This window comes from Mesoplodon mirus (genome assembly GCF_964341445.2).
Source record: "Mesoplodon mirus genome assembly, chromosome: 19".
NCBI lineage: Eukaryota > Metazoa > Chordata > Mammalia > Artiodactyla > Ziphiidae > Mesoplodon > Mesoplodon mirus.
The window spans coordinates 25,724,200-25,745,890 of record NC_138995.1 but is presented as its reverse complement, the minus strand read 5'-3'; the positions used below and the strand labels follow the sequence as shown (position 1 = coordinate 25,745,890).

The window sequence follows — 21,691 nt, the reverse complement described above, 5'->3', positions numbered from 1 at the left end:
GTTATACATATATACATATTCTTTTTCATATTCTTTTCCATTATGGTTTATCACAGGATATTGAATATAGTTCCCTGTGCTATACAGTAGAAACTTGTTGTTTATAAATTCTATATATAATAATTTGCATCTGCTAATCGCAAATTCCCAATCCATCCCTTCCCCACCCCCCTCCGCCTTGGCAACCACAAGTCTGCTCTCTGTGTCTGTGAGTCTGTTTCTGTTTCCTAGATAAGTTCATTTGTGTCATATTTAAGTTTTACATATAAATGATATATGGGATTTGTCTTTCTCTTTCTGACTTCACTTACTATGATAATCTCTAGTTGCCTACATGTTGCTGCAAATGGCATCATTTCATTCTTTTTTATGGCTGAGTAGTATTCCATTGTATATATATACCACCTCTTCTTTATCCACTCATCTGTCAATGGACATTTAGGTTGTTTTCACATCTTGGCTGTTGTAAATAGTGGTGTTGTGAACATAGGGGTGCATGTATCTTTTTGAATTATAGTTTTGTCTGGATATATGCCCAGGAGTGGGATTGCTGGATCATATGGTAACTCTATTTTTAGTTTTTTAAGGAACATCCATAGTGTTCTCCATAGTGGCGGCACCAATTTACGTTCCCACCAACAGTGTACGAGGGTTCATCGTCTCCTTTGCTAGATATCTTCTATTTGTCCCAACTCCAGATCCTCTAGTCACTTTTTCCACCATATTGTCTGTCCTGGAAACCTGACCCATGTGAACTACGTCATTCATTCTCATTGTGTTCCCCAGACCAGCAGCATCAACATCACCAGGATCTCCATAGAAATTCAAATTACTGAGCTCCACTCATATCTACTGAAACAGAAAATCTGAACTGAGGAAGAGCAATATGTGGTTTAATGCTATTTTGAGTTCCTGGATGCAATTCCACTGGAGAGCAGGGTCCCCACCCCCCTCCACTACCAAGCAATCGGCTAGACATAGCATTAGATCCCACAGGTCAATCCTGTAAGACTACCCCTACCCCCAACTTCAGACACCAGTTGCAAGCCCAGGTTCCCAGGTTACAATCTGTGCTTCTCACCAACCTGTTGTAGATTGGAGCCACTCTGGGTTTCAGATGCCAGTCGCAAGTCCAAGGGTTACTTGTACTTCTGGCTGAAGGACTATAAATCGAGGGTCTGACAACCCTCTCCTCGGGTTTGATTGATTTGCTCAAGCAGCTCACAGAACTCAGAAACATTTTACTTACCAGATCACACATTTACTATACAAGGAAGTAACTCAGGAATGGCCAGATGGAAGAGATGCATAGGGCAAGTTATGGGGAAAAAGTTCGGAGCTTCCACACCCCCTCTGAGGGTACAACTCTCCCCCAATCTCCACGTGTTCACCAACCTGGAAGCTCTCAGAACCCTGACCTTATGGGGTTTTATGGAGCCTTCACTACACAGGCACAATTGATTAAATCATCGGCCACTGACAAGTGATTCAACCTCCAGACCCTCTCTCCTCCCCAGAGGTCAGAGGGCTGGGACTGAAATATCAACCCTTTAATCACCTGGTTGTTTCTCTTGGCAACTAGCCCTGATCCTTAGGGGCTTTCCAAAAGTCACCTCAGTAACATGACAAAAGACACCTGTATAGCTCCGAGCACTTAGGAAATTCCGAGAGTTTTAGGAGCTTTCTGGAAAGCTCCTAGAGGAGGTCAAACATATATTTCTTATTATAAATCACAGTATCCCAAAGCTCTCCAAGTAACTGTGCTGCATGCTAATGTTTGAGAAACAGTGGAGTACGTCAGCAAGGTCACTTGGTTTCTGGCTGAGTTCAGCCAGTGAGAAGAGCCTGCTGAAGATTAGAGGCAAGGAAGGGAGTGAAGCTGGGATCCCTCCGTGCGGTGCCATTTCAGGCTGGCTGCATTCCTCCACAGATGGTGATGGCTCCTATCAGATGGCTGTTAAATGATCATTCTTCCTCAAGGTTTTGGTTTCACTTCCCCTCTTACCCTTTCAGTTATATGAGTGTAAGAATACCCACTGTTCCTTGCTTTGAGGTGGTAGATTGCCTGTGGTTTTCCTATTACACTGCCTATACCTTAGTAAATAACCCCTTTATAAAAATGGTGTTTACATTAGATCTATGATCAATTTTGAGTTAATTTTTGTGTATGTTGTGGTGGTAGGTTGAGGTAAATTTTTTTTCATGCAAATATCAAGTTTTCCAGCACTATTTTTTGAAAAGACTCTTTCCCCATTGAGTTACTTTGGCACCTTTGTCAAAAGTCAATTGGCCATAGAGGTGACATCACCAAAATGGCATTGTAGGAGACCCCAGGCTCCATCCCCACATGAAGATCAATTATGTGACATGATGGAAGTGTAAGCTAACAGTATTGAAAGTTTATCAAATCAGCAAGTTTACACCTTACACTTACACAATGTTATATATAAATTGTATCTCAATTCTTAATACTTTAGATCCAAAGAAGTGTATGTCTACTTTTGGATTTACTACTCGGTTCCATTGATCTGTCTATTCTTAGGCTAATACCACACTGTCTTGCTTACTGTAAATTTATAACTAATCTTGAGTGGAAGGTAGTGTAAGTAGTCCACTCTTCTTCTTTTTCAGGATTGTCTTGGCTACTATAAGTGCATCACATTTTTACATGGATTTTAGAATCAGTTTTTAAATTTCTATAGAAATTCTTCTTGGGATTTTGTTAGGAACTGCACTAGCATATTAATAATAGTGTGTCTCCAATCCATTAACATGGTATATCTCACCAATATTTTAAGTCTTTTAAAAATGTCTCCAGTCTTTTGTAGTTTTTTGTATAGCGGTCTTACACATTTCTGTTAAACCTAATCCTACATGGTTTATGATTTCTGATGCTATTGTAAATGGCATTTTTAGTTTAATTTGTCAATTGTTTATTGTTACTTTATATAAATGAAACTGATATTTTATTGTTGCCATTATAGCCTGTAGTGTTCATTAATTTACTTATTAGTTCTAGTAGGTACTTGAAGTTTCTTTATTATATCTACAAACATTGTAAAGAACATTTTACATCTTATCCAACTTTGTACTTTAATCTTTATGCTTTTTCTTTATTTTCCTTGTGTTGTTATTGCATTGGATAGGACATCCAGGACAAGGTTGAATAGCAGTGATTAGACCAGTCTTATCTTACTCCTGATGTTAGAGGGAAATCATTACTCTTTCAATATTAAGTATGTTGTTCCCAGTAGAATTTTCACAGATGTCCTTATCTGGCTGAAGAAGTTCTCCCTCCTCCCCCTCTCAACATTGTTGTTGCTACTTTACTATAAGATATTTTATCATGAATGTGCATTAAATTTTGCCAAATGCTTTTTCTGCATTTATTGACATAATCATATTTTCTCCTTTATCCTGTTAATGTGTTGAATTAAATTGATTTTCAAATGTTACAGGAAACTACCATTCAAGGATAAACCCAACTTGGTCATAACATATTTTTCTTTTTGTATATTGTTGTATTCATCTTGCTAATATATATTTTTTGGCTATGTTGGATCTTTGTTGCTGCACACAGGCTTTCTCTAGTTGCGGCGAGCAGGGGCTACTCTTCGTTGTGGTGCACAGGCTTCTCATTGCAGTGGCTTCTCTTGTTGTAGAGCATGGGCTCTAGGTGCATGGGCTTCAGTAGTTGCGGCACACGGGCTCAGTAGTTGTGGCTCACAGGCTCTAGAGCACAGGCTCAGTTGTTGTGGTGCACGGGCTTAGTTACTCTACAGCACATGAGATATTCCTGGACCAGGGCTCGAACCCGTATCCCCTGCATTACCAGGTGGATTCTTAATCACTGCGCTACCAGGGAAGTCTGCTAATATTTTGTTAATTGTGTCTGAGGTTCTTAGCTTGGAGTTTTATTTACTTGTTATGCCCTTGTCTAGTTTTCCTATCAAGGTTGTGCTGACCTCATAAAATCAATTAGAATGAGTTCCCTTCTCCACTGTTTTCTGGGTTTGTTTAAGACTGGCAATATTTCTTCCAATAACGTTTTCAGAATTCAACAGTGAAGCCATCTACACATGAAGATTTCTTCATGGGAAAATTATTAATTTAGAAATTAATTAAAAATTCACTGTCTTTGACAAATGCAGACTTATTTATCTGTTTTTTGCATTGGCATTTTATAGGCATCAGATTGTTCACAGTTTTAGTCTCAGTATTGATGCTACCTCCTTCTTTTCTGATACTGTCTTTTTGTCTGTTTTTTCCTTAGTCTAGTTATGTGCTTATTAAGGTTGTTTATTTTATTTATTTTGGGGGGAGGGTTATATTTCCATACCAGTAATGATTAATTTGATTGATTTTTCTGTTATTTGTCTGTTTCTATTTTCTTTATTTTTCTTTTAATCTTTATTGTTTGCTTTTGTTCTGAGTTAAACTTTAATAGTTAATTCATTTTCACCAGCTTTTTATAGTTAACATTTGAATAACTGATTTCTTTCTTTCTTCTTCTCTAATATAAGCAACTGAAGCTACAGTTTTCCCTCTAAATACTACACTAGTGGTATCCCATATATTCCTTTTATTCAGTTCTAAATATTTTCTATTGATAATTTTATTAGCTCTTGTTGTCCCCATAAGTTAGTCATAAGTGTTGTTGAATTTCCCAATGTTTTGAGATTTTTCATATTTCTCTTTTTTTTTGGTGCTTAATTTAATTATGTCAGAGTATACACTCTATGGTGGTCAAACCTTTGAAATTTAAACCTTTGAGACTAGTTCTGTGGTTCAAAATACAATCTATCATTTTGAATGCTCTATGTGCCCTTGTAAAATACCTTTTCAGCATTTTTTTGTCCATAGTGTTCTATAAATATCAACTAGGTTCTTAGTTATATTTATATCTTCTATAGCCTTACTGAATTTCTCTCTACTTTTTCTGTCATTCAGTGAGCATGCAGTGGAAGTCTTCTTGATAAACTGCCCTTTATCATTATAAAATACTCTCTTTGTCTTTGATAATAAGACTTTCCTCTTGAGGTCTGCTTCATTTGATATTAACATAGACATCCATGCTTTCCCTTGCTTACTATTTCTGTTGCTTTTCTTTGAACTCTCTGTGTCTTTATAAATAAAGGTAATCTCTTGTAAACAGCATTTAGTAGGGTCTTTCATTTTTATCTACTCTGAGAATCTCAGTCTTTTAGTTGGACTTCTATTGAATTTTATTTTTTTAAATATTTACAGCCCTTTAAAAAATTTTTTTATGTATTCATTTAATCTTGGCTGCTTTGGGTCTTCATTGCTGCACGCGGGCTTTCTCTAGTTGCAGTGAGCGGGGGCTACTCTTCGTTGTGTTGGGCGGGCTTCTCATTGAGGTGGCTGCTTCTCTTGTTGCAGAGCATGGGCTCTACGTGTGCAGGCTTCAGTAGTTGTGGCTCACACGGGCTCTAGAGTGCAGGCTCAGTCATTGTGGTGCATGGGCTTAGTTGCTCTGCGACGTGTGGGATCTTTCTGGACCAGGGCTCGAACCTGTGTCCCCTGCATTGGCAGGCGGATTTTTAACCACTGTGCCACCAGGGGAATCCAGATTCAATTTTTAGGTAGTGTAATTATTGATATGCTTTGGTTTATGTCTGTCATTATGCAATTTTTAAATTATTTCTGCCCCATCTTTTCTTATTCCATCCTTCTTCTGACTTTTTTTGAATTAACCAAGTACTTATTTGTATTAATCATCATTCTCCTCTATTTTTTTGTAAGTTTTATCTGTTTGTTTTACTTTCAGCTCTCATTCTAAGGATTTTAATATTCAACTCAATGCCTATAGTGTATCTTGATGTGAATTTACCACTTCACATATAATTGTAAGATCTTTCCAATAATAAATATATACTTCAGTTTCCAACCATCTTCATCTTTGTTTCATTTGTTTTTATTCTACTTCTACATTTTTTATCAATCTCAAATACATTGCTGTAATTTTGCTTTGAACAGTTATCCTTTAAAGAAATTTTTTATAGGAAAAGACCAGTCTTCTGTATTTACACACCTATTTACCAATTTCTTTCTCTTCATTCATTTATGTGGACCTGATGTAGTATCAGACATCACATTCTCTTATCCAGAAAAAACTTGCTTTAATATTTCTTTTAGTGCTAGTCTGCTGGTTTTAAAGGCAGCTCCTATACTGAGAATATCTTTATTTTGCTTATGTTTTAAATGATATTTTCTCTGGACATAGAATTCAAAGGTGAGACTTTTTTTTGTGGTATGCAGGCCTCTCACTGTTGTGGCCTCTCCCGTTGCGGAGCACAGGCTCCGGACGCACAGGCTCAGAGGCCATGGCTCACGGGCCCATCCGCTCCGTGGCATGTGGGATCTTCCTGGACCAGGGCACGAACCTGTGTCCTCTGCATCGGCAGGCGGACTCTCAACCACTGTGCCACCAGGGAAGCCCGAGACTTTTTATTTTTAGTAATTTAAAGTTATCTAGTTAGCTTCTCCATTGCATTGTTGTGATGAAACTCAACACCCATTCTTATCAATGATCCTGTTTATGTTTTATCTTTCTCCAACTGGGGGTTTTTAAGATTTTCTTTCTCTTTGGTTTTCAGCAATTTAAGCTATAATGTGTTTAGATTTATCTTTTTTATTTATACTGTTCAGTATTTGATTTGCTTCCTAAATCTGTAAGTTAAGATATCTGTCAAATTTGAAGACTTTTTCTTTTCAGATCTTTCTTCACTTCCACTTTGGACTTTGATTATGTATATCTTTTCAGATTATATTCATTTTTCCTGTTAAGTCCTTGAACATACTTACATGGCTGCTTTAAATCACTACTCTGCTAATTTCTACAAGAGTGTCATCTCTCAGTCTGTTTCTATTGACTGTTTTCTCTGGGTATGTGTTACAAATTTTTTAATTGACCCAGGTGTATCAGAATCTGGATTTCATTTGTAAGAGCTTTCAGTTTTGTTCTGTCAGTCACTTAATTTACTGCATGATTACCTTAACTACACTGAAGCTAGTTTTAGGTTTTGTTAGGAATGTCCTGGAGTAACTCTTACTCTAAGATTACATCAGCTTTATTTATAAGGAAAGGCTTTTCTGGGATTTTAATTGAATGTCTGGGTTTTCAGTGATCTCTCTTTATATGATTGATGAGAACTCTAATTGTTCCCAGGACTGTTTGACTTCCATAAATTAAGCTGTTCCCTGCCAGGCTGCACAGAGTCTCATCCTGCAAATAGGAAATTAATATTCAGTCAAAGACTCAAGGAAATCACTCTGAAGATATCTGTGTCTCTTCTTCTACCCCACACATTTTTGCTTATTTAACAACCACAAACTCTGATCTCTCTTTCTTCTGCCCAATGAAACTATTTTTCTCTATTTGGCCAGTACTCCCCTGTAACAAAATTTTGAAATGCCTCCATACAGATAGAAGCTGAGGTAGATATGAAGCTTACATCATGTATTTTTCCATTCTTTGTGTTGGCTGATGCCTACAAATAGCATAATTTATACTTCATTAATTTTATCCGTTGATACAGTTGTTTGTGGTTGGAGCATATGTAGGCTATCCATAGCTCTTGTCTTCACCAGAACTGGAAATCCGTTTTAATTTTATTTATTTCCCATTATATTTTGTTGAACCAATTCAACATCCCTAAAGTTGTAGCCTTCATTTCGGGAGTCTCCCTTTGTAGAAGCAGAAGAACTAGAGTATTTGGCCAACGTGGATAAATTTTTTTATAAGCTTCAGTGACAGCAGGTTTTGAATATTTGTATGGCTTGAAAGTACAAAGGATCATTAGAACTTCACAAGATGCAACTTCCTTGTATTGCTAAACGATTTGTCAAGGTTCACAGGGCATGTTTAGTAGGTGAGAAACAGATCTGAGTTGAAATGTTGGAGCTTCAAGACTCATTCTCAGAGCCTTAATCTTCTGAGCTAGATTTAGAGCTGAGGAATAATGGGAAATAGCATGAAGTGAAGTCATTAAAGAATGCCAGTGTCATCAGAGGATTTAATTTAAATATATCTCACTTCACACATTTTTTTCTTCTCTCTGAGATGGTTAAAAGAATTAGTTACACTATAACTCTCTGATCACCAGTGAAGAAAATCTACTGAAGTTTTCCTAGACTCTGTTGCCCAACAGTGTGTTTTTATGGGATATTTTGTTGTTATTGATTTTGTTATTAAATGCACCCACCAACATACATATCAACAAAGATATTTGCAAATGCAGAATCATTCTCTTATTATCAGTGGGTGCAGTGGTAAAAGCAACAAGTGTCTCAGGGCTTTTCATTCTTTTTTGATTCATGTATTTAGTATTTTTAAAAATAATAGTAATGAATTAATTATCAATTAAAATAAGAGCTTTTCTTCTAACAACAAAAAATTATCTGATATGACATGCTACAGTTGTAGAATGTTTTCTTGTTCGCCTTGAGAAGTTCTGATTTACATAATGTTTTAGCTATCATACTTTTTTTTTCCTTTTAGATAGAAAATTCCCATGCTGGAGCTCTGAGTGTGTAACATTAAAAGGCTTGCAATTCATTTCTTTCTCTTTTTTAAGTTGCTAACTGTGAAGATATAAGAAACAGACTGACACTAACCACTTCAATGTTTTGCTTAGAAATGGAGCAATCGCTTGTGCACAATGCAGTTCATTCATGTTGGCAAAGGACTGAACTCCTCAGGGATCCAAAGTGGCAACATTTCCCTTTGTACAAGTTTTCACAAACCCTGGACCTGTATTAAAAAACGTTTTTGACACAGTTGCCCTTGAAAAATTCCCATGCCTATTATCAGCCCAATTCTAGCTAGTTCTAATTATCTCATTTAACAATTTGAGGAACATTTTTTCCTCATGAAAAACTGCCAAATTAGAAGGGATGCTGGAGGGCATGGTGACTTGGTTGGCAGAAACCACTTTTGGAATCTTCTGGGTACCTAAAACCAGAATTAATGCCTTTGAGGGTTGAAAAGAACCCTACAGCCTTCTAGGGGGATGGTTGACCCTCCTTGCATGTAACTATGGAGTTTTGCAAACAGTTTAGCTGAAAATTACTCCACTGTAAACAGACATTTAAATACTGGCAACTTAGTTGACATAAATTAAAGCCTATTAGTAATTTCAAATTAGTAGAGAATTTTCCAGAAGAGGAAAAGAGTGTTGTGTGTTCTTGAAAGGCTCAGAATATTTCTGCTCTTAAAAGGTATCTAACGTGGAACCAAAATAATGATAAACAGCTTATATCCATTAATTCTGAGTCTCACAGATAGCTATTTCATTGAGTTATAGTATCTCCATTCTATACATGAAACAAAGAGCTTCTTGTAGATTTCTGGTAATTTAACTTTTGTATTAATTCAGGTTCACAGTGGTAGAGGGAGGTTACAGGTACAAATATTTTGAGATAGCGTTTCAATGTGCATTGCTATTAATAAATTCAGAAACTCTCGGAGTATGAATTATGAATTTCAACAGTTATTGACAAATTATATAAATTGGAAGAAAACTGTATTGTATATAAAATGAGGAATGTGGAAAATAGAATCAAATTAAAAAATTGTGAGATTAACATATGTATTGTGAGATTAACATATATATTGTCAATGTAACATTGACAATATAAGTAGACTCATAACCAAAGCAGAGACTATGTTTCAAAAGGATTTAATTAATTTGCAAAAGTGTGACCTTATAGTCACTGAACTTGCTTTGAGTTCTTAAACCAAAGGGAAAAAAATATAACGTTTAACTTTAAAAGAGATTTGATGGCATATGATGTGGCATGGGTGATGAATTGAAATCTTCTGTCTCTTTTTATTCATTCTTCATTTTCTGTGAGTAGACAAGGTTTGCTAACAGAACTAGCCCAGTAGACACACATAATAACAAGAGATTATTCTTATAGGAGCAGTTCAGATTAACTTGCAAATCAAAGGGAATTGTTACCACTAGCAAAATGAAATCAGATTTACTTACTTAAGCAAAGTTTCTGGAGCTCTGTGTTTATGTCACTAAATAGGTAAAGGCTAACTTATTATACAATGAGAGAATGACAAAATTTAGAGGGAAAAAAGTCTATCTTACCACACCATGGAAATGGAATTTCAAAAACAAACAAAAAAAAGGATAAAATTGAAAATATAGCTGACTTATTTGGCATTTTTTACATAAATTACATTGTTGCCTAAACATAGGCATTTATTTTGATTTAGCCAGAATATTTTATCTATTTGCCCTATATTTCTCCCATGTCCCAATATTTGCTGGGTAGAATTTTATGTATCTGATTGCTTATGTTGTAAAGACGCCTTTAAAAATGTTACTTTTAATGCCCTTCTTGAGATATATTTTGCATGCCATACAATTTGCTAATTTAAATTGTACAAGTTGATGTTCTTCAGTATGTTCACAACTGTGTGACTGCCATCAAAATCAATTTTAGAACATTTCATTACCCCAAAAAGAAACCCTATCATATCCAAGGCATCATATCTAAGATGGTGTCATATCTTAGCAGTAATTACCTAATGTAAAGTCATAAAGATTTACTTCTATGGTTTTTTCTAAAAGTTTTTTAATTTTCCTCTTATTTCCATGTAACCTTTAGCAGTTCACTTCCTATTTCCCTCTAACCCACCCAGCGCTAGGCAAATACTAATCTACTATCTGTCTCTGTAGAATTGCCTGTTCTGCACAGTTCACGTAAGTGGAATCATATACTTTTGGTTCTTTTGTGACTGGATTCTTTTTACTTGGCATAATGTCTTCAAAGTCCATCCATGTTGTGGAATGTATCGGCATTCCATTTGTTTTTATAGCAGAATAATATTCCATTGGATAGATAATAGACAGATAGAAAGAATAAACCACATTTTGTGTATCCATTCACCATTTGCTGGACTTTTATATTTCCACTTTTTGGCTATTATGAATAATGCTGCTAAGAATATTCATGTACAAGTTTTTGTTGGACATAGCTTTTCATTTTGAGGGATATATACTTAGAAGTGGAATTGCTGGGTCACATAGGAACTCTAGGTTTAACATTTTGAGGAACTGACAGACTGTTTTCCATAATAGCTATACTATTTTAGAATCTCAGCAAAAATGTTTCAGTGTTCCAATCTCTCCACATCCTCATCAACACATTGCTTTTTGGATTGTAGTCATCCTAGTAGGTGTGGAGTGGTAGTTCATTGTGATGTTGATTTGCATTCCTGAATAACTACTTTAATTGTCATGTGTATATCTCTGCCTTGGAGAAATGTCTATTCAGATTCTCTGCCCATTTTTCTTTTTTTTTTTTTGCTGTACGCGGGCCTCTCACTGTTGTGGCCTCTCCCCGCTGCGGAGCACAGGCTCCGGATGCCCAGGCTCAACGGCCATGGCTCACAGGCCCAGCCGCTCCGCGGCATGTGGGATCTTCCCAGACCGGGGCACGAACCCGTGTCCCCTGCATCGGCAGGCGGACTCTCAACCACTGCGCCACCAGGGAAGCCCTCTCTGCCCATTTTTCGTTGGGTTATGTGTCTTTTTATTTTCCATTTGTACCAGGTTTCGTGTTTTTTTAATTTAAATATATAATCTGGGCACCATTCCTTCATCATTTATAAGATTTGCAAATATTTTCTTCCACACTGTATCTTGTCCATTCACTTTCTTCATTGTGTCCTTTACTGCACAGTTTCAAATTTTGATGAAACAATTTATTTTTTCTTTTGTCACTTGAGCTTTTGGTATATATGAAACTTTCCTAATCCAAGGACATGAAGAATTATGCTTATGTTTTCTTCTACAGTTTCATAGTTTTAGCTGTTACATTTAAGTCTCTGCTTCCTTTTGAGCTTTTTTTTGTATCTGGTGTGCAGAAGGGGTCCAATTTCATTCCTTTGCATGTAGATATCCAGTTGTCCCAGCACCATTTGTTGAAAAGACAAACTTACTCCCATTGAATTGTCTGGGCACCCTTGTCAAAAATCAACTGACACTAAATGTGAGACAATTTGGGGGCTCTCAACTATATTCTATGTACCTATATGTCTATTCCCATGCCAGTACACACTGTAAGTACTGTAATAAGTTACTTTAGCTTTGTAATAAGTTTTGAAATAGGGAAGTGTGTGTCACCCAACTTTGTTTTTCTGTCTTAAGATTGTTCTGACTATTCTGGGTCCCTTGTATTTCCACATGAATTTTAGAATCAGCTTTTCAATTTCCTTTTTTTTAAAACGCAGGTGCAATTTAGGTATGGATTAGTATGAATTGTAAATTAATATGAGGAGTATTGCCATATTAACAGTATCAAATCTTCAAATCTGTAATCATGGGGCATCTTTCCATTTATTTAGATTTTCTTTTTTTTTTTTTTTTCCAAAACAGAAAAAATTGTGTTTAATCTCTGCTCTCAGAGTTAACCACTACTAATATTTTGGTGTTTGTCCTAAGATAACATGTGAAAAAATGCATATTTTCAAGTAAATGTAAACACATATACACACTTATGATAACATTTACCAATTTCCCTCAGAGATAACTTGGAATAAAAGAAAGCTGTATGTTATATACACTACTATGTATGAAATACATAACTAATGAGAACCTACTGTTTAGCACAGGGAATTCTACTCAGTGCTCTGTGATGACCTAAATGGGAAGGAAATCTAAAAAAGAGTGGATATATGTATATGTATAACTGATTCACTTTGCGGCACAGCAGAAACTAACACAACGTTATAAAGCATCTATACTACAATAAAAATTAATTTATGTTAAAAAAAGAAAGATATATGTGTTTAGATCACATTGATAAAAAAGGTGATTGTTAAGGTAAAAAGAAAATAAACAAATGTTATTTTTGAAAACACATTTTAAGGAAGAGAATATCTCTAAAATCAAAAAAAGGTAATAGTCAAAATAATATTCAATCAAATGATATTCACTGGATGAAAATTTTATTTTCTTACAAAATTTTTGACACACATACTATGCATCAAGTGAAAGAACATTCAGTGCTCTCTCTATATCTTATTAGCATTGACTTTTTTTTTTTCTTTTTGCGGTATGCGGGCCTCTCACTGCTGTGGCCTCCCCCGTTGCGGAGCACAGGCTCCGGACGCGCAGGCCCAGCGGCCATGGCTCACGGGCCCAGCTGCTCCGCGGCATATGGGATCCTCCCAGACCGGGGCACGAACCCGTATCCCCTGCATCGGCAGGCGGACTCTCAACCACTTGCGCCACCAGGGAGGCCCAGCATTGACTTTTTACATAAGATCTTTTCTTAAAATTTTAGATCAGTTTTGAATTTTACTTTATTTTTTTATACAGCAGGTTCTAATTAGTTATCTATTCTATACATATTAGCATATGTATGTCAATCCCAAACTCCCAATTCATCCCACCACCACCACCACCCCATAACCCCTGCTTTCCCCCCTTGGTGTCCATACATTTATTCTCTACATCTGTGTCTCTATTTCTGCCTTGCAAACCGGTTCATCGGTACCATTTTTCTAGATTCCACATATATGCATTAATATTCGATATTTGTTCTTTTCTTTCTGACTTATTTCACTTTGCATGACAGTCTCTAGGTCCATTCACCTCTCTACATATGACCCAATTTAGTTACTTTTTATGGCTGAGTAATATTCCATTGTATATATGTGCCACATCTTTTTTATCCATTCATCTGTTGATGGACACTTAGGTTACTTCCATGTCCTGGCTATTGTAAATAGTGCTGCAATGAACATTGGGGTGCATGTGCCTTTTTGAATTATGGTTTTCTCTGGGTATATGCCCAGTAGTGGGATTATGGGGTCATATGGTAATTCTATTTTTAGATTTTTAAGGAACCTCCATACTGTTCTCCATAGTGGGTGTATCAATTTACGTTCCCACCAACAGTACAAGAGGGTTCCCTTTTCTCCACACCCTCTCCAACATTTATTGTTTGTAGATTTTTTGATGGTGGCCATTCTGACTGCTGTGAGGTGATACCTCATTGTAGTTTTGATTTGCATTTCTCTAATGATTAGTGATGTTGAGCATTCTTTCATGTGTTTGTTGGCAATCTGTATGTCTTCTTTGGAGAAATGTCTATTTAGGTCTTCTGCCATTTTTTGATTGGGTTGTTTGCTTTTTTGATATTGAGCTACATGAGCTGCTTGTAAATTTTGGAGATTAAACCTTTGTCAGCTGCTTCATTTGCAAATATTTTCTCCCATTCTGAGGGTTGTCTTGTTTATGGTTTCCTTTGCTGTGCAAAATCTTTTAAGTTTTATTAAGTCCCATTTATTTTTGTTTTTATTTCCCTTTCTCTAAGAGGTGGGTCAAAAAGGATCCTGCTGTGATTTATCTCATACAGTGTTCTGCCTATGTTTTCTTCTAAGAGTTTGATAGTGTCTGGCCTTACATTTAGGTCTTTAATCCATTTTGAGTTTATTTTTGTGTATGGTGTTAGGGAGTGTTCTAATTTCATTCTTTTACATGTAGCTGTCCAGTTTTCCCAGCACCACTTATTGAAGAGACTGTCTTTTCTCCACTGTATATCCTTGCCTCCTTTGTCATAGATTAGTTGACCATAGGTGCATGGGTTTTTCTTTGGGCTTTCTATCCGGTTCCACTGATCTATATTTCTGTTTTTGTGCCAGTACCATATCGTCTTGATTACTGCATCTTTGTGGTATAGTGTGAAGTCAGGGAGCCTGATTCCTCCAGCTCCGTTTATCGTTCTCAAGATTGCTTTGGCTATTTGGGTTCTTTTATGTCTCCATACAGATTTTAAGATTTTTTTGTTATAGTTCTGTAAAAAATGCTATTGGTAATTTGATAGGGATTGCATTGAATCTGTAGATTGCTTTGGGTAGTATAGTCATTTTCACATTATTGATTCTTCCAATCCAAGAATATGGTATATCTCTCCATCTGTTTGTGTCATCTTTGATTTCTTTCATCAGTGTCTTATAGTTTTCTGAGTACAGGTCTTTTACCTCCTTAGGTAGATTTATTCCTAGGTATTCTGTTCTTTTTGTTGCAATGGTGAATGAAATTGTTTTCTTAATATCTCTTTCTGATCTTTCATTGTTAATGTATAGAAATGCAAGAGATTTCTGTGCATTAATTTTATATCCTGCAGCTTTACCAAATTCTTTGATTAGCTCTAGTAGTTTTCTGGTGGCATCTTCAGAATTCTCTATGTATAGTATCATGTCATCTGCAAACAGGGATAGTCTTACTTCTTCTTTTCCAATTTCTATTCCTTTTATTTCTTTTTCTTCTCTGATTGCTGTGGCTAGGACTTCCAAAACTATGTTGAATAATAGTGGCGAGAGTGGACATCCCTGTCTTGTTTCTGGTCTGAGAGGAAATGCTTTCCGTTTTCATGGTTGAGAACTATATTTGCTGTGGGTTTTGCATATATGGCCTTTATTATGTTGAGGTAGTTTCCTTCTATGCCCATTTTCTCTAGAGTTTTTATCATAAATGGGTGTTGAATTTTGTCAAAAGCTTTTTCTTCATCTATTGAGATGATCATATGGTTTTTATTCTTCAGTTTGTTAATATGGTGTATCACATTGATTGATTTGCATATATTGAAGAATCCTTGCATCCCTGGGATAAATCCCACTTGATCATGGTGTATGATCCTTTTAATGTGTTGTTGGATTCTGTTTGCTAGTATTTTGTTGAGGATTTTTGCATCTATATTCATCAGTGATATTGGTCTGTAATTTTCTTTTTTTAAAGTATCTTTGTCTGGTTTTGGTAACAGGGTGATGGTGGCCTCGTAGAATGAGTTTAGGAGTGTTCCTTCCTCTGCAGTTTTTTGGAAGATTTTGAGAAGGATGGGCATTAGCTCTTCTCTGAATGTTTGATAGAATTCATCAGTGAAGCCATCTGGTCATGGACTTTTTTTTGTTGGAAGATTTTTAATCGCAGTTTCCATTTCATTACTTGTGAGTGGTCTGTTCATATTTTCTATTTCGTCCTGGTTCAGTCTTGGAAGGTTATACCTTTCTAAATATTTGTCCATTTTTCCAGGTTGTCCATTTTATTGAAACAGAGTTGCTTGCAATAGTCTCTTATGATGCCTTGTATTTCTGTAGTGTCCATTGTAACTTCTCCTTTTTCATTTCTAATTTTATTGATTTGAGTCCTCTCCCTCTTTTTTGTGATGAGTCTGGCTAAAGATTTATCAGTTTTATCTTTTCAAAGAACCAGCTTGCAGTTTTATTGGTCTTTGCTCTTGTTTTCCTTGTTTCTATTTCATTTATTTCTGATCTGATCTTTATGATTTCTTTCCTTCTGCTAACTTTGGGGTTTTTTTGTTCTTCTAATTGCTTTAGGTGTAAGGTTTGGTTGTTTATTTGAGATTTTTACTGTTTCTTGAGGTAGGATTGTATTGCTATAAACTTCCCTCTTAGAATGGCTTTTGCTGCATCCCATAGGTTTTAGATTGTCATCTTTTCATTGTCATTTGTCTCTAGGTATTTTTTGATTTTCTCTTTGATTTCGTCAGTGATCTCTTTGTTATTCAGTAATGTTTAGCCTCCATGTGTTTGTGTTTTTTATGTTTTCTTCCCTGTTAACGGGTTTCTAATCTCATAGTGTTGTGCTCGGAAAAGATGCTTGATATCATTTCAGTTTTCTTAAATTTACCAAGGCTCGATGTGTGACACAAGATGTGATCTATCCTGGAGAATGTTCCATGTACACTTGAGAAGTGTAATCTACCATTTTTTGATGGAATGTCCAACAAATGTCAATTAAATTTATCTGTTCTGTTGTGTCATTTAAAGCTTGTGTTTCCTTATTAATTTTCTGTCTCAATGATCTGTCCATTGGTGTGAGTTGTTAAAGTCCCCCACTATTATTGTGTAACTGTTGATTTCCTCTTTTAGAGCTGTTAGCATTTGCCTTAGGTATTGAGGTGCTCCTATGTTGGGTGCATATATATTTATAATTGTTATATCTTCTTCTTGGATTGATCCCTTGATCATTATGTAGTGTCCTTCCTTGTCTCTTGTAACATTCTTTATTTTAAGGTCTATTTCATCTGATATGAGTATTGCTACTCCAGCTTTCTTTTGATTTCCATTTGCATGGAATATCTTTTCCCATCTCCTCAATTTCAGTCTGTATGTGTCCCTAGGTCTGAAGTGGGTCTCTTGTAGACAGCATATATATGGGTCTTGTTTTTGTATCTGTTCAGCACGCCTGTGTCTTTTGGTTGGACCATTTAATCCATTCACATTTAAGGTAATTATCAATATGTATATTCCTATTACCATTTTCTTAATTGTTTTGGGTTTGTTTTTGTAGGTCCTTTTCTTTTCTTGTGTTTCCCACTTAGAGAAGTTCCTTTAGCATTCGTTGTAGAGCTGGTTTGGTGGTGCTGAATTCTCTTAGCTTTTGCTTGTCTGTAAAGCTTTTGATTTCTCTGTCAAATCTGAATGAGATCCTTGCTGGGTAGAGTAATCTTGTTGTAGACTCTTCCCTTTTTTCACTTTAAATATATCGTGCCACTCCCTTCTGGCTTGTAGAGTTTCTGCTGAGAAATCAGCTATGAACTTTATGGGAGTTCCCTTTTATGTTATTTGTTGTTTTTCCCTTGTTGCTTTTAATAATTTTTCTTTGTCTTTAATGTTTGTTAGTTTGATAACTGTGTGTCTCAGCGTGTTTCTCCTTAGGTTTATCCTGCCTGGGACTCTCTCTGCTTCCTGGACTTGGGTGGCTATTTCCTTTCCCATGTTAGGGAAGTTTTCAACTATAATCTCTTCAAATATTTTCTTGGGTCTGTTCTCTCTCTCTTCTCCTTCTGGGACCCCTATAATGTGAATATTGGTGTGTTTATGTTGTCCCAGAGGTCTCTTAGGTTGTCTTCATATCTTTTCATTCCTCTTTTTTTATTCTGTTCTGCAGCAGTGATTTCCAGGATTCTGTCTTTCAGGTCACGTATCCGTTCTTTGCCTGTTATTCTGCTATTGATTCCTTCTAGTGTATTTTTCATTTCAGTTATTGTATTGTTCATCTCTGTTTGTTTGTTCTTTAATTCTTCTAGGTCTTTGTTAAACATTTCTTGCATCTTCTTGATTTTGGCCTCCATTCTTTTTCTGAGGTCCTGGATCATCTTCACTCTCAGTGTTATGAATTCTTTTTCTGGAAGGTTGCCTATCTCCACTTAATTCACTTGTTTTTCTGGATTTTTATCCTGTTCCTTCATCTCTGCCTTTTCATTACGTCTGTCTTTCTGTGAATGTGGTTTTCATTCCACAGGCTGCAGGATTGTAATTCTTGCTTCTCCTGTCTGCCCTCTGGTGGATGAGACTGTCTAAGAGGCTTGTGCAAGCTTCCTGATGGGAGGGACTGGTGGTGGGTAGAGCTGGGTGTTGGTCTGCTGGCAGAGCTCAGTAAAATTTTAATCTGCTTGTCTGCTGATGGGTGGGGCTGAGTTCCCTTCCTGCTGGTTGTTTGGTCTGAGGTGATCTGGCACTGGAGCCTACAGGCTCTTTGGTGGGGCTAATGGCAGACTCCGTGAAGGCTTATGCCAAGGAGTACTTCCCAGAACTTCTGCTGCCTGTGTCCTTGTCCCCGTGGTCAGCCACAGCCACCTCCTGCCTCTGCAGGAGACCCTCCAACACTAGCAGGTAGGTCTGGTTTAATCTCCTATGGGGTTACTGCTCCTTCCCCCTGGCTCCTGATATGCTTACTACTTTCTGTGTGTCCTCCAAGAGTGGAGTCTCCGTTTTCCCCGTCCCTTCGAAGTTTGATTTGAAGGCAATCAAATCCTGCTAGCCTTCAAAGTCTGATTCTCTGGAAATTCCTCCTCCCGTTGCCGGACCCCCAGGTTGGGAAGCCTGACATGGGACTCAGAACCTTCACTCCAGTGGGTGGACTTCTGTAGTATAATTGTTGTCCAGTTTGTGAGTCACCCACCGAGCAGTTATGGGATTTTATTTTATTGTGATTGTGTCCCTCCTACCATCTCATTGCTGCTTCTCCTTTGTCTTTGGATGTGGGGTATCTTTTTGGTGAATTCCAGTGTCTTCCTGTCGATGGTTGTTCAGCAGTTAGATATCTGCTTTGTTTTGTTTTAAAGTTTAAGCTAAACTATCTTTGCAATTTTCCTGTAAATCTAAAACTATTCTAAATGTAAGTTTATTTTAATAATATTTGTCAAAAATTTTCATTTTATACATGATAAAACTAAGTGCAGGGAAGTGAACAGAATTGTTACATAGTTAGAGAGTTAATAGATGTCATGGAATACTTTCGATTTCTTCACATTACACTGCACATTTACCTCTAACTTCAGCCAGACAAGGTGGTTTCCCTGGGTTTCCTTCAATTTTAATCTTTGGGGAGGAAAATTAACTCCTTGCTACTTAAAGAAATAATGACTGTTAAAACTCTGTAAAAGCAACCAGAATAAGATCATTTTGCAGGATCCTAAAACAAGTAATCAGCTCAGTTTATAAGACAGTCTCTATTAAAAAACAGGCACATGTGAATAAAAAATTCTAGTGCCATAATTGTTAAATATGTATTTATTCAACAAACAACAAGAATACCCAGCTTTGTGTGAGATGAAAAGGAGGTTAGGGCACTCTTCCTACCTTTGAAGAAATAACATTTGCACACAAAAAAGAAAGACTCTTTGTTGATGTGCATCAAATCAGTCTGAGAATGAGAAATCTTTTTGCTTCCTTAAAATTCATAGTCATCAGGTAGAGTTGAAGACCTCAGGTTAGTCAGGAGATATTATGAAGAATAAGAATCGAATTTTTTTTTTCTGAAAGAAATTCAAATAGCACTTGAAAATTGGATAGATTACAGAAAAAAATAAGCCAAAAGAACTGTTAGTTGGTTAAAGTCATATACATACAGCCAAATATGAATAACCTTTATATTTGATTGATGGAATACAATTGTGCATTTAAAATTTGCTCAGTTTTGGTGTCTTGAAGGGAAAATATATTTGCATATAATAACATTTCAGCTATCACTATAAAATAAATGTGTTAAAATAATTCTAACACATTTTATTTGAAAAGCACACATGTAAAATAGGCATATATTTAATGCATTGTAAAGGGTGTAAAATTTAATCTACTTTTTTTTTTTTTTTTTACTGTCTCACCACTTTCCTTCACTTCATCCTGACTCTTCGACCCTTCTCTGGAGTTAATCTCTGTTTATACAGTCATCCCTTGGTATTGAGGGGGTTTGGTTCCAGGACCACCTGTGGATTCTGAAATCCATGGATGCTCAAGTCCCTTATATAAAATAGCGTGGTATTTGCATATAACCTATTCTCATCCTTTCTTGTACTTTAAACCATCTGTAGATTACTTATCATAATTAATACAATGTAAATCCCATGTATATGGTTTAAATACAATGTAAATGCTATGTAAAAATTGCCTGAGTGTGGCAACTTCAATTTTTGCTTTTGGAAACTTTTTGGAGATTTTTTTTTTTTTTAATATTTTCAATCTCTGGTTGGTTGAATCCCCAGATGTAGAACACTTATATACGGAGGACTGGCAATAGTTTTACTTTAGATTTCTTACAAGACTTTATTCTAAACTGTCTTCATTCTATATAGCTGAATGCATATTGGTTTCCTTATATGAACCAACTTAAAAAAAGATAACTGAACACTATGTGTCTGAATTAGGACAAATCATCTTTAAATGTCAATTACTATATCTGAACTAATTGATAATATATTTGCATTTATATCATGGCAGCATATTTTTCTGATTTCTTCCTCTGATGATTATAAGTCAATTAACATCTTTTTTATTTTTTACATTGATACATGAAGACACTGATACATGAATTTTTAAAACCAGCTTATTATTTTTCAGAATTCTTTATAGAAAAAAATAATTATATGACCAGATTCCTTGACATAATTTGTTTTCCTGAACTTAGCTTACAGACTAGGAAGTACTTATTTATATTAGATATCAACCACCAAAACAGGGGAGAGATGGGCACACATTACTGTGAAACTGACTCAGAATTGAATTATTCGATGGATTGTTGAAGTCTTCACAACAGTTTATGTAGAATATAAGAATACTGTTTTCCACATTGGTCTATACAACATAAGGCCAGAATACTCTTGTCTAATTTTTCCACATCTCTTTTAAATGCAAATATTTAGATAAACAAGAATGTTTAGAATTATTTGATTGTAAAATCAAAGATTATGGAAATAAAAACTATTCAATTACCAATAAGAAAGTACTAAGCAAGTGCTTAGAATATTGTACTAGACTAGAAAAATATACTGTCATGTTTCAAATTGGGCCTACTGGTGAGTTTTATAACATCGAAATGGGTCCTAGGATCCTGACATTATTTTTCTTTTCTCTATTTCTGTTTCTCACAGTGGTAAAAAACCAATGGGGGAGGCCAAAACATTGCAAAGTATCCCATATTTCAGGATTTCCATATCAAATTACTAAATACAAATAGTTCCCAGAAACCTTTACTAATGAATCTAATAACGAACTTAAAACAAGCTCTAAAGCATATCACTGCATACAGTTTTTCTTTTTTAAAAAATTCTAGGTTTTCTGTTTGGCTGAAGGCTTCCCTAAGACCTCATTAGAGCCTCGCTGATTTTAACCATGGGAAAG

General features: G+C 36.0%; 1 long non-coding RNA gene across 2 annotated transcripts in view; it reads left to right on the top strand.

The window, feature by feature from the left end:
* Positions 1-21,691, top strand: part of LOC309795675 — a 796,478-nt gene that overhangs the window by 351,110 nt on the left and 423,677 nt on the right. Inside the window, exon 1 of one of the 2 annotated variants that reach the window (XR_014292312.1) lies at positions 18,468-18,685. The exons of the other annotated variant lie outside the window; for it this stretch is intronic. This is a non-coding gene — a long non-coding RNA (uncharacterized lncRNA). Of the gene's footprint in view, positions 1-18,467; positions 18,686-21,691 lie in introns of those variants that run through there. 2 annotated transcript variants of the gene reach the window in all.